The sequence below is a fragment of the Artemia franciscana genome, chromosome 20 (assembly GCF_032884065.1).
Source record: "Artemia franciscana chromosome 20, ASM3288406v1, whole genome shotgun sequence".
In the NCBI taxonomy this organism is placed as follows: Eukaryota; Metazoa; Arthropoda; class Branchiopoda; order Anostraca; family Artemiidae; genus Artemia; species Artemia franciscana.
The window spans coordinates 28,296,557-28,309,691 of NC_088882.1; the positions used below are offsets into that span (position 1 = coordinate 28,296,557).

General features: G+C 36.5%; 1 protein-coding gene across 1 annotated transcript in view; it reads right to left on the reverse strand.

Moving 5' to 3' along the window:
- The window catches only part of LOC136040076 (diacylglycerol kinase epsilon-like), an 88,778-nt gene that overhangs the window by 68,863 nt on the left and 6,780 nt on the right, over positions 1-13,135 (reverse strand). The window lies entirely within an intron of this gene.

The following is a 13,135-nucleotide window of genomic DNA, read 5'->3' on the forward strand; positions in this document are numbered from 1 at the left end:
AAACGCCAACCAATTTTCGTCGCCCTAGCAACTCCAGAAGCACCAAACTCTCCAAAGCACTGAACCCCACCCGCTAACTCCCCCAAAGAGAGCGAATCCAGAGCGTTTACGTCAATCACGTATCTACGACATTTGCTTATTCAATCCACCAAACTTCATCTCGATTCCTCCACTCTAAGCGTTTTCAAAGATTTCCGATTTCCCCCTACAACTCCCCCAATGTCAACAGAACTGGTAGGGGTTTAAAATAAAAGCTCTGAGACACGAGTTCCTTCTAAGTATCAAATTTCATTAAGATCTGGTCACCCGTTCTTAAGTTAAAAATACCTCAATTTTTCTAATTTTTCTAAATTAACACCCCCCAGCTCCTCCAAAGAGAACGGATCCATTCCAATTATGTCAATCACATATCTAGAACTTGTGCGTATTCTTCTCATCAAGTTTCATTCCGATCTCTCCACTCTAAGCGTTGTCCAAGATTTCCGGTTTCCCCCCTGCAGCCCCCATGTCCTCAGATCCAATTCGAATCAAAAATGGATCATCTGAGACATGAGATCCTTCTTTATATCAAGTTTCATTAAGGTCCGATCACCTATTCGTAAGATAAAGATATCCCAATTTTCAAGTTTTCCAAGAATTCCGGTTTCCCCCTCCAACTCCCCCCAATGTCACAGGATCTGGTCGGAATTTAAAATAAGAGCTCTAAAGCACAAGATCCTTCTAAATATCAAAATTCATAAGATCTGATCACCCGCTCGTATGTTACAAATACCTTATTTTTCTAATCTTTCGGAATTATTCCCCCTCCCCAATTCCACCAAAGAGAGTGACTCCGGTCCGATTATGTCAGTCAAGTATCTTGTACTTGTTTTTATTCTTCCCATCCAGTTTCATCCTGACCTCTCACCTTTAAGTATTTTCCAAGATTTTCGGTCCCCCCAGCAACTGTCCCCCACAATGACTCTGGATCCGGCCGGGATTTAATATAAAAGATCAAGTTACGAGGTTCTTCTAAATATGAAGTTTTATTAATATCCGACCACTCCTTCGTAAGTTAAAAATACATCATTTTTTCTAATTTTTACAATTAACCCTTCCCCCCAACTCCTCCAAATACAGCAGATTCGTTCCCATTATTTCAATTATGTATCTAGGACTTCTGCTTATTTTTCCCATAAAAGTTCATCCCGATCCCTCGACTCTAAGCGTTTTCTAAGATTTAAGGTCACCCCCCCAGCTCCCCCCAATGTCACCACATCCGGTCGTGATTTAAAAAAAGACCTCTGAGATACGATATCCTTCTAAATATCAAATTTCATTGAGATCCGACCACCCGTTTGTCAGTTAAAAATACCTCATTTTTTCTAACTTTTCAGGATTAACCCCCCCCCTCCCCTCAACTATCCCAAAGAGAGCTGATTCGTTCCGGTTATGTCAATCATGTATCTAGGAGTTGTGCTTATTTTTCCCACCAAGTTTCATCCCGATCCCTCCAATCTAAGTGTTTTCCAAGATTTTAGGTTCCCTAAAACCCCCAACTACCCCCAATGTCACCAGCTCCAGTCAGGATTTAAAATAAGAGCTCTGACACACAATATTCTTCCAAACTTCAAATTTCATTAAAATCCGATCCCCCAATGTCATCGAATCTGGTCGGGATTTAAAACAAGAGCTCTGAGACACGATATCCTTGCAAACATCAAATTTCACTAAGATCCCATCAATCGTTCACAAGTGAAAAATACTTACTTTTCCTATTTTTATACTTTCTATTTTTTTTTCGAATTAACCGGCCCCCATTCCCCACAGATAGTCTGATCGGGAAAACGACTATTTCTAATTTAATCTGGTCCTGTCCTTGGTAAGCCTGCCAAATTTAATCGTCCTAGCCTGCCTGGAAGTGCCTAAAGTAGCAAAAACGGGACAGACCGACAGAATTTGCGATCGCTATATGTCACTTGGTTAATACCAAGTGCCATAAAAAACCCGTTCTAAGAATATACCGTGACTCTGGTTTAACGGCCAAATCAAAACGCGAAATTTAGTGGAGTATGGCCTCTGTTTCTCCAGCTTCTATGACAGCACAATTGGTGGAGACATGAAAAAAAACTCATTCGGCTAACTTTTTTTTCAGTTTTTCCTTCGAAGAGGAATTTTCTTGGGACTAATTTCCATTGCTTTCCAAGCATGGAATCCGCTCCATGCTTGGTTATACGGACAAGGTCATAGGTGCAAATGGGCAAAATTTATAAAAATAAATCAATTTAAATATCAAGTTTTTTTGGTTTTATTGGCTTTAAAACAGGTACTATTTATAGTGCAAAATTTAGAGTTGACTTAAATTGCTCAAAATTTAAATGGCTAATGTCCTGTTTTGAAATTTCATAAGTTGCATAACAACATGGCAAGTTGCGCAATCAGACAGATGTTGTGTTTTATATTTAGTCTCTGGTGACTGAGATCAATTTCCCTTAAGGACAAAAACTACCTAAGTCATTAACAAAACAAGAGCTAAGAGCTCATATGCGACTTGTGACGAGGCAAGAAGAGCTAAGAGCCAAGAGCTCATATGGTATGAGCTCTAACAAAATTCTAAGAATCAATAGATTGATTTAAAAGGAAAATCAGAGGCTTAATGCCGGTCAGGATTTAAAATAAGAGCTCTGAGTCAAGATGTCCTTCTAAATACAAAATTCATTAAGATCCGATCACCCACTCGTAAGTTATAAATACCTAATTTTTTCTAACTTTTCCTCTCCCTTGACCCCCCCCCAGATGGTCGAATCGGGGAAAACGACTTTACCAAGTCAATTTGTGCAGCTCCCTGACACGCCTACCAATTTTCGTCGTCCTAGCAACTCCAGAAGCACCAAACTCGCCAAATCACTGAACCCCTCCCCCCAACTCCCCCAAAGAGAGCGAATCAGGTACGGTTACGTCAATCCCGTATCAAGGACATTTGCTTATTCTATCCAACAAGCTTCATCCGATTCCTCCACTCTAAGTGTTTTCCAAGATTCCCCCTCCAACTCTCCCCATTGTCAAAAGATTTGGTCGGGATTTGAATTAAGACCTCTAAGACACGAACTCCTTCTAAATATCAAATCAAACAGTTCGTGGTAACGAACTGTAGTAAGGAGCGACCCGGCTCAATAGTAACCAAAACTCTAAAATAGTGAATTTTGATATCAATAGCTACACCAAAAGAATCGCATTTTAATGCTGATTTTAAATATATAAGTTTCATCAAGTTTAGTCTTACCCATCAAAAGTTACGAGCCTGAGAAAATTTTCCTTATTTAAGAACATTGGGGGAAACACCCCCTAAAAGTCATATAATCTTAACGAAAATCACACCATCAGATTCAGCGTATCAGGTAACCTTACTGTAGAAGTTTCAAGCTCCTATCTACAAAAATGTGGAATTTTGTATTTTTTGCCAGAAGACAAATCACGGGTGCGTGTTTATTTGTTTTTTGTTTTTTTTTTTCCCAGGGGTCATCGTATCGACCAAGTGGTCCTAGAATGTCGCAAGAGACCTCATTCTAACGGAAATGAAAAGTTCTAGAGCCCTTTTTTAGTGAACAAAAAAATTGGAGGGCATCTAGGCCCCCTCCCACGCTCATTTTTTCCCCAATGTCAACGGATCAAAATTTTGAGATAGCCATTTTGTTTAGCATAGTCGAAAACCATAATAACTATGTATTTAGGGATGATTTACTCCCCCACAATCCCTGGGGGAGGGGCTGCAAGTTACAAACTTTGACCAGTGTTTACATATAGTAATGGTTATTGGGAAGTGTACAGACGTTTTCAGGGGGATTTTATTTTGTTTGGGGGGTGGGGCTGAGGGGAGGGGGCTATGTTGGAGGATCTTTCCTTGGAGGAATCTGTCATGGGGGAAAAAAATCAAGGAAAAGGGCGCATGATTTTCTAGCATTACAATTAGAAAACAATGAAAAATAAACATGAAAACGTTTTTCAAATGAAAGGGAGGAGTAGCATTGAAACTTAAAACGAACAGAGATTATAACGCATATGAGGGGTTCTAAAAATACTTTAGCATAAAGAGCGAGGTATTTAGGAGGAGATAAATACCTCGCTCTTTATGCTAAAGTATTTTTAGTAATTTCAACTATTTATTCTACGGCCTTTCTGATTCAGGGGTCATTCTTAAAGAATTAGGACTAAACTTAAGATTTAGTGTAAAGAGCGAGGTATTAACGAGGATACAAACCCCCATGTATACATAATAAAAATATAAGATTATGAAAGTTTGTTACGTAAGTTGCTAATTTATAAGTTACGTATAATTTTTACTAATAAAAACGTTCGTTAAAAATTAAAAGTTCTAGTTGCCTTTTTAAGCAACCGAAAAATTGGAGGGCAACTAGGCCTCCTTCTCCACCCCGTATTTCTCAAAATCGTCTGATCAAAACTAAGAGAAAGCCATTTAGCCAAAAAAAGAATTAATATACAAATTTCATTTTAATAATTTATGTGCGGAGAGCCAAAACCATTAATTCAAAAACGTTCAGAAATTAAATAAAAAAAAAAACTAATTTTTTAGCTGAAAGTAAAGAGCGACATTAAAACTTAAAACGAACAGAAATTACTCCGTATATAAAATGGTTTGTCTCCTCCGCAATCCCTCGCTCTTTACGCTAAAGTTTGATTCTTTGTCACAATTCTACTTTTTAAAACAATTAAAAACTTGACTCTTTGCCACAATTCTGCTTTTTAAAACAATTAAAAGCTTTAGCGTAAAGAGCGAGGCATTGCGGAGGGGACAAACCATTTTATATACGGAGTAATTTCTGTTGGTTTTAAGTTTTAATGTCGCTCTTTACTTTCAGCTAAAAAAATTAGTTTTTTTTTTATTTAATTTCATTAAGATCCGATCACCTATTCGTAATATAAAAATACCCCAATTTTCACGTTTTTCAAGAATTCCGGTTTCCCCCTCCAACTCCCCCTCAATGTCACAGGATCTGGTCGGAATTTTAAATTAGAGCTTTAAAGCACAAGATCCTTCTAAATATCAAATTTCATTAAGATCTGGTCACCCTTTCGTAAGTTACAAATACCTCAATTTTCAAAATTACCCACCCCAACTCCAACAAAGAAAGCAGATCCGGTCCGGTTATGTCAGTCACGTATCTTAGACAGGTTTTCATTCTTCCCGTCCAGTTTCATCCTGATCTCTCCGCTTTAAGTATTTTCTAAGCTGTATCCGGTTGAGATTAAAAATAAGAGATCTGAGTTACGAGCTCCTTCTAAATATGAAGTTTCATCAATATCCGATCACTCCTTCGTAAGTTAAAAATACGTCATTTTTTCTAATTTTTCAAAATCCCCCCCCCAATAGATCGGATCCGTCCCAATTATGTAAATCACGTATCAAAGACTTTTGCTTATTTTTCCCACCAAGTTTCATCCCGATCCCTCCAATCTAAGCGTTTTCTATGATTTTAGGTTCCCCCACCCCAAACTCCCACTAATGTCACCAGATCCGGTCGGGATTTAAAATGAGAGCTTTGAGACACGATATCCTTCTAAATATCAAATTTCATTGATATCCGATCACCCATTCGTAAGTTAAAAATACCTCATTTTTTCTAATTTTCAGAATTAACCCCCCCCCCAACTACCCCAAAGAGATCGGATCCGTTCCGGTTATGTCAATCATGTATATAGGACTTGTGCTTATTTTTCCCACCAAGTTTCATCCCGATCCCTCCACTCTAAGTGTTTCCCAAGATTTTAGGTTTCCCCCTCCGATCCCCTCCCAATGTCACCATATCCGGTCGGGATTTAAAATAAGAGCTCTGAGACACGATATCCTTCTAAATATCAAATTTCATCGAGATCCGATCACCCGTTTGTAAGTTAAAAATACCTCATTTTTCTAATTTTTCAGAATTAAAGTAGCAAAACCGGGACTTACAGACAGAATTTGCGATTGCTATATGTCACTTGGTTAATACCAAGTGCCATAAAAATTAGTTATGACTGATATAAACTACTCTCCATAATTTTATACTTATGTTGTTTATACTGTTATAATTAGGTATGTCTTTTTCTGTCATAAGATGTTAATCTTCATTGCAATTAAATTAAATCTGGTGTTTATAAGATTCGAAAATAATATATGCTGAATAGAAGTTTTGATGGAGACTGATCCCTCATCAAGTTTCATTTTAGTTGGTGTGACCCACAGTCTCCTGATATGAATATTTAAGAGGAACCCCAAGAAGGGATGTCATTTGAATATTTCAGAGCAAAATGCGCTAGTTGAAAACGACTATTGTCTTTAGGCTATAGCGAAGACATCAAGAGAACAGAGAGTTGATTTTTAAATTGTAGTGACACAAAATGTTTGGTCTTCTTACTGCTTAAAATTTCCTGAAAAAGAAAATGAAAAAATAGCCTTTTTCTTGTTGTTCTTTTTTAATTTAGTGTTCTTTTTTCTGGCTCAAAATATGATATAGTAACAATAGGTACATGCAGCAACGGGTTAAAAAAAAAGTAATTTGGCTTTCCTTTTTGGCAAACGCCCAAGGAGTAATATAATTGGTCTAAAAGAAAATGTGATGTCACAAAAAGAAATCAGTTGAATTAAAGCACATTTTTTACCATGGAATTATAGGACAGCAGCAGCGTTACCAAAACAGTACAATTGTACCAATTTGGAACAATCTAGAGGTCCAGCTACAATGCGGTACAATTGGTAAATTTTTTTGGAACAATACACATTTTCCTGTTGGCTATATTTTAGTTTTATTTGCTACTTTCTTACTGGGACATCTTTTCAAGTTATAATTTATCATAAAATTCTTTCACATGACGACAAATTTTGAACCTGGTGTTCAAATGGTACAAATTATCCTCTTACAGTGCAATTTTAGTCGGAAAACTGATTCAGTTTACTTCAAAGCTCCGTAACGCTGGACAGGAGTCTCTCGTTTTCTTTGCTCGTAGTTATTGGACCTTTTAACTATGCTGAACAAAATGGCTATTTCAGGATTTTGATCGGGCGACTTTGGGGAAAAAGAAGAATGGAAGGGGAGCTAGTCGCCCTGTAATCTTTTTGATCGCTTAAAAAAGACACAAGGACTTTTGATTACCGTTAGAATGAGCCTCCACCCGACATTCCTGGATCATTGGTTCGATACAACCAACCCTGGAAAAAAACCAAATAAACACGCATCTTTAATCTTTCTTCTGGCCAAAAATGCGAAATTTCATGTTTTTGCAGATGGGAAGCTAGAAATCTCATATTAGCACGATTTTCTAATTCGCTCAATCTGATGGTGAGATTTTAATTAAGATTCATTGACTTTATGGGGGTGGTTCCACCTTTTTAAAATCAGACGGACTTTATGGGGGTGGTTCCACCTTTTTAAAATCAGACGGAGTTTCTAAGGGTGAAAGCTTTTGATGTGTAACATGAAACTTAATGAATTTTTATATATTTGGAATCAGCATAAAAAGTAAATACTTCTGATGTACCTATTGTCTTCATAATTTCGTGTTTCAGAGTTTAGATTACTATTGTACCCAGTAGCAGCTTTATGCCTCATAATCTGAGGAGGACAAGGTATATTACAGGGGTGTAAAAAATAAAAAAATAAACAAAATTTTATGTCACATGTAAAAAAAAACTGGGAGGGGGTAGCTGCCCCCCATGTCCAGGCCTAGACCGTCACTGATTGTGCCGAGTCGCTCCTTACTTACAGTTCGCTACATCGATCGTTATATTACAACATAACTGTTATTTTGTGCTTTAAAGTACAATATTTCGTAAATCATCAGTTGGGTATTAAAAGGTCATATGTCCATAACTAAATTTTCAGGAGAGAAAAAAATAACTTGCTACTCTTTTGTTCCCCTCCGAGAACTGTAAAACAAAAACAAATTAATATGTAACATCAATACTTATCAATCTATTCTGTTTTTCGGTTATTGGAGGGGAAATAAGAAGTTGTGAGGTCATTTTGCTCTTCCGAAAATTTACATTTATGGAGATACAAACTTTTGATACCCGATTGACGATACACGAATCCCAATTTAAGTGACAGTTTTACCTGCACAAAAGGTCCATCCCAGAAGTTTTTCGGTTTTGTCTACAACAAAGACCAACTTTTATTGGTCTTTAGTAGGTTTCTTGGAATTCATCTATACAATTAAATTACCGTAACTTTAATTAAGAAATATTCCATAGTCAAAAGGGTAGGATTAAGAAGTCTTACTCAAGGGGTCAAGCACCAAGCCCCTTTGTGTAAACTTGGTGTCAAAAGGCAGAATTTAAGTTAGAGGTAGACTCGGTGAAAAGCAAAAGTGTACGCATTCGACAGACAATACACAATTCATTTACCATACCTCACGTCGAATGTCTATTACTTGCTCAGTTTTTTTTTTGTATTTTCTACTAACATTTTCCTTCTACATCTAAAATTAAGGCTATTAAAATTAACTAGATAAAAAATGATGCCGTTAGTTTCTTTAAATATAGAACAGAGTTCAAATTGTATTGTCAATTAGATCCTTCCATTGTACTTAATAGATTCATTTTTAGTTATTATGTACATCCCAAGAAGATCTCAATATATCCTTTGTAAGGGGGGGGGGGCAAAGTGTCATTTTTTAAACCCAACTAATTATGAAGACACCAAAAAACAAATTATCTCGAATTTTGACAAAACTTAGTAAAGATGGATAAAAAAGATTGGCGAAGGTCTGGAGTAGAGGGTATTTAGAAGGATATATGCTAAGAAAACAATTCTCACTTCATAATGTGCAGAAAAATTGTAGCACACATTTTGACTGCAGTTCCACTATACTTGAACCTGTAACCCTTACCACCCCTAATCTGCAAAGGTATAGCAAAAATTATATATTTCCTAATACATTCTGCCAATAATTTGTGAAGTTGCTGAAGATGCCTTAGGGAAGAAAGATAGGAATGCAGGTAAGAACAGCGACGATGATCATACTGCCTTTCCATCACAAACACCAAAAACAAGAAGAACAATAGGGGTTTCTCAAAACAGTGGGAAAAAGACAAATGGGAATGAGTATTTCAGCCTCATGTCCAAGGGCTGTCCTCAGCAATACAGAAATATATAAGAAGAAAAAACTCACAACATGATAAAATCAATAAAACTAAAATGAATAATTTTTCAAAACAGTCCCAGCATCCTTACCTCAGCAAAGTTCAACCAGAACTTATATTTTTTTGTATTACTGAGGATGGCCCTTGGACATAGGGCCTAAATATTCATTCTAATTTGTTTCCCACAGTCTTGAGAAATTTCTATTGTTCTTCTCACTTTTGGTGTTTGCAGCTAGGAATATAGGTGAAAATTCTTTATGTTTAATATAGAGGAGAAGGGGCTTGTAAAACAGCTACCTGAGTAATAGATCATATGAAAATAAAAGGAATGTAAAGAGAGTGAAGAAAACATTAGAATATGAACTAAGGAGGTGTCAAATGGATGCCATAGATAACATTGCTGGGGATCTAGAAGATACTGCTAAACAGCATAATAGTAAAATGTTGAACTGGCATGTTAATAAATTGAGAGAGAGTAGTCAATCTGAACTTGTCCCAGTTAAAGATAATAATAAGGTCACAAGTTGTGATAAGGAAAGAGTAAAAGAGAGATGGGCAGAACATTTTGAGAATGTTCTAACCCATGATAGAGTTAACAGAAAAAGAGGAAAATGAAAAAATTTGTGACACCTTGGATGTGAAGGAAAATTTATCTTGAGAGGAAGAATTAGTGACAGTATTGTAGACTTCTTTGATTTATGGTTTAATTAAAACCCAAGCACCTAAAATAAAACCATAATACAAGCACACGAAAGAAAAGCATAATATAAGCACAAGCAAGCAGATTAGTCACAATGTTGCATCTCCCTTCCTTTTATTTAGTAATGTCTGCTTACATGTCTAGCCGTATGGGTGGTCTAATCATCCTGCTGCTGCGGGTATGCAGCATTGCCTTTGGCGTGGTGGTGGAGGGTGTTTTTTTTCTATTAGCACTGAGGATGACATAGAAGAGGTCCTTGTCTAAATATTGGCTTATTTTTGCTTCATATTGTTCAACTGGCTGACCCTACCCACGTTTTTTTCTGCTATTTTAATTTTTTTTTTCATTTTGTTGTGTTTTTTCTTCTTTGTTTCATATGAGCACCTTTCTTCGTCTCATCACATATTTCTTCTAGTTTGGAGTTACTTGCTGGCAGAGATTGCATTAATGTGTGCACACAGACTTGGTTTTTATTCTGCATTTGGGCATTGGTATCCTGCAAGTGAAGGCAGAGAGTACATCTGGTACCAAAATATCTTATATAGAGTTATAGTTTACTTCTAGGTCATACAGCTGGATTTGGATGATCATTTGCTGTAATCACGCTGATGCAATTGTGGAGTAGAGACAACGGGATGGTCTTTACAACAGGGTGATGATCTGTTGTTAAGATGGTTTTATGCCCATAGATATAATGATGAAAGTGTTTGCACTCAAACACAATTGCAAAGAGTTCTTTTTCTAGCTGAAAATAGTTCTGTTCAGTCTTGATAAGGATGTATGCAAAACCTACTATCTTCCCATTTGAGGATAGCTTGGCTCCAAGTCTGTGCTTTGAAGCATCAACCTTGAGCCCAACTGTTTTCCAGCCATGGTCAAAGAATGCTAGATTTTCTGATATGCAGCTCTTGATTTCTCTCATGCAGGATTTATTCTTGACTTCCAACCTGAATTCCATGGCTTTGGAGACAACTCTCAGGGGCTCATTTTTGGAAGATAGGTTGGGTAAGTACTTTGATGGGAAGTTCAACAGTTTTAACAATGTCTGTAGCTCTTCTCTAGACTGTTCAAAGAAATATTATTATTTATTTTGAGATTAATTTCGATTGATTCTCAAACCGCCTGTTTTATTCCCAAATCATTAATCATTTTGTTCTCTTTAGTTTGAATCAGCTTATATTCTCATTTCATTCTTATTGCCAGTCCTGGTTGAACTTTGTTGAAGTAGGGATGCTAGGGCTATTTTTAAAAAAAAGTGTTTTTAATTATTTAGTTTTAATTCTCACAATTTGATGTAAGTTCTTTTATATATATATATATATATATATATATATATATATATATATATATATATATATATATATATATATATATATATATATATATATATATATATATATAGTTTCTCTTATATTCATGTGTTGTGCTGAAGACAGCCCTTGGACATAGGGCTCCCTATTGTCTCTACTTTGTATTTGTTTGTTATGGAAAGGCAGTGTGGTCTTTGTTGCTATAAGCCTGCAAACTAATATTAGAATGACAGTGGTAAAATATGATTCTGAAGCATGGACACTCAAAAAATAACAAATGCAGATTTGCTAGATCTTTTCTAGAGAAATTGCCTATGGACTGATTATGGTACCTGACTGACTGACTTTATTTCAAACACTAGGCTGTAAAAAAAAGTGTGGTCCAATCCTGCTTTCCAGGGCTACAATGAGAGAAATGGCTAGGGCAAATTCTGCTGAAGAAGGATGAAAGATTACCAAGATTATCCATAAAGGTCAGCTTTCTAGAGCTAAACAGAAAGCAGCTTATCCTTGGTCATGGTGATGGATGTAAGGAAAAATTTATGGGAAATGGGAACTTCCTGGGAGGGTGTAAAGAGGGAGGCTTTGAATTGATTGTGATGTGTTGGCCTCAGTAGCTTGGTATTGTGATGAGTTATTAGCAGTAGTAATATTAGCCTAGTATTCTGCAAAAGTGTCTCTTTTTGTTTCAACCTGAGTGACTAAAAACTGAATCAATTATGACAAAACAAGAAACAGAAAAACATGAGTGACTAAAAACTGAATCAATTATGACAAAACAAGAAACAGAAAAACATGAGTGCAAAATATATGGGAAATATATAATTTAGAATATGAATTTCCCCTCCCCCTTTAGAGGAGTTGGGGGTAAAGTATAGTGGAGTCAGAATATGTTCACTACAATTAATCTTGCCTACAATTAATTACAGTTATTTATGTTTTCTTCTCAATAGCACCTACTCTAGACCTTTACCAAACATCAATGAGACAACAAAATGGTAGCAAGCAGGAACCAGCCAGACCTACCCAACATTAAGCCTAGGCTACCTTAGCTGAAAATTAAGCTAGCATGTGGCTCCCTGCTTTTAATGTTGACAAATGCCATGTCATCCATTATGGCAAACATAACAAGCATCATGAGCATTTCCTTCAAGACAACTTCCCTTCTGCTGTTTCTGATGAAAGAGATCTTAGGGTTATTGTTGATCACCAATTAAAGTTTAGCAGCCATGCTAAGTCTGTTCTATCTTCTGCAAATAAATCCCTCAGTATCATAAAAAGAGTTTTTGTGAAGTTATACAAGGCACTTGAACACCCACAACTGGAGGTTGGAATGTCATTGGCAGCCCCTTTTTCAAAAAAGATAAGAAGTTGCTTGAGGATGTTCAGTGTCATGCCACTAAGATGGTTAGCAGCATGAATAAATGTTCAAACAAAGAAAGACTACATTGTTTGAAGCTGCCAACACTGACATACTGAAGAAAAAGGGGTCACATGATTTTAACCAAAAAAAAATCTTTTCTAAAACACCCTTCCTGGTCTCTTTGTACAGCCCTTGCATTCTGGTACTAGAAGATATTCAATGAATCTCCTCATACAGCATTCCACAAGTAGACATAGAAGTCATTTTTTTAGCCAATGAGTTATCAATCTGTGATATCAACTGTCTGAGGCAACATGTTCAAGTCTAACCTTGATAAGGAATGGCTCTACCAGGAGTTTCTTTACAACAGGGAAGCTGTAGTGTCCTCCACAAGAGTATAGATCAACAACCTACATCAAACAATTTTTTTTCATCACTGGAGCATCAAAAGGACAGAAAATCCTTATTTTGCTCCAAGCTGCTAATTAAGGGGTAACATTCTAGTTGATTGACTTCTTGCTATTTTAGAAAGGGGTTAGGTTAGGAAAATAAACAGTAAAATTCTAGTCAATTGACTTCTTGCTTTCTTGGAAAGGGTTTAGGTTAGGAAAATGAAACTTTCAGGGATGGGTCTACAGGCTAAAGTA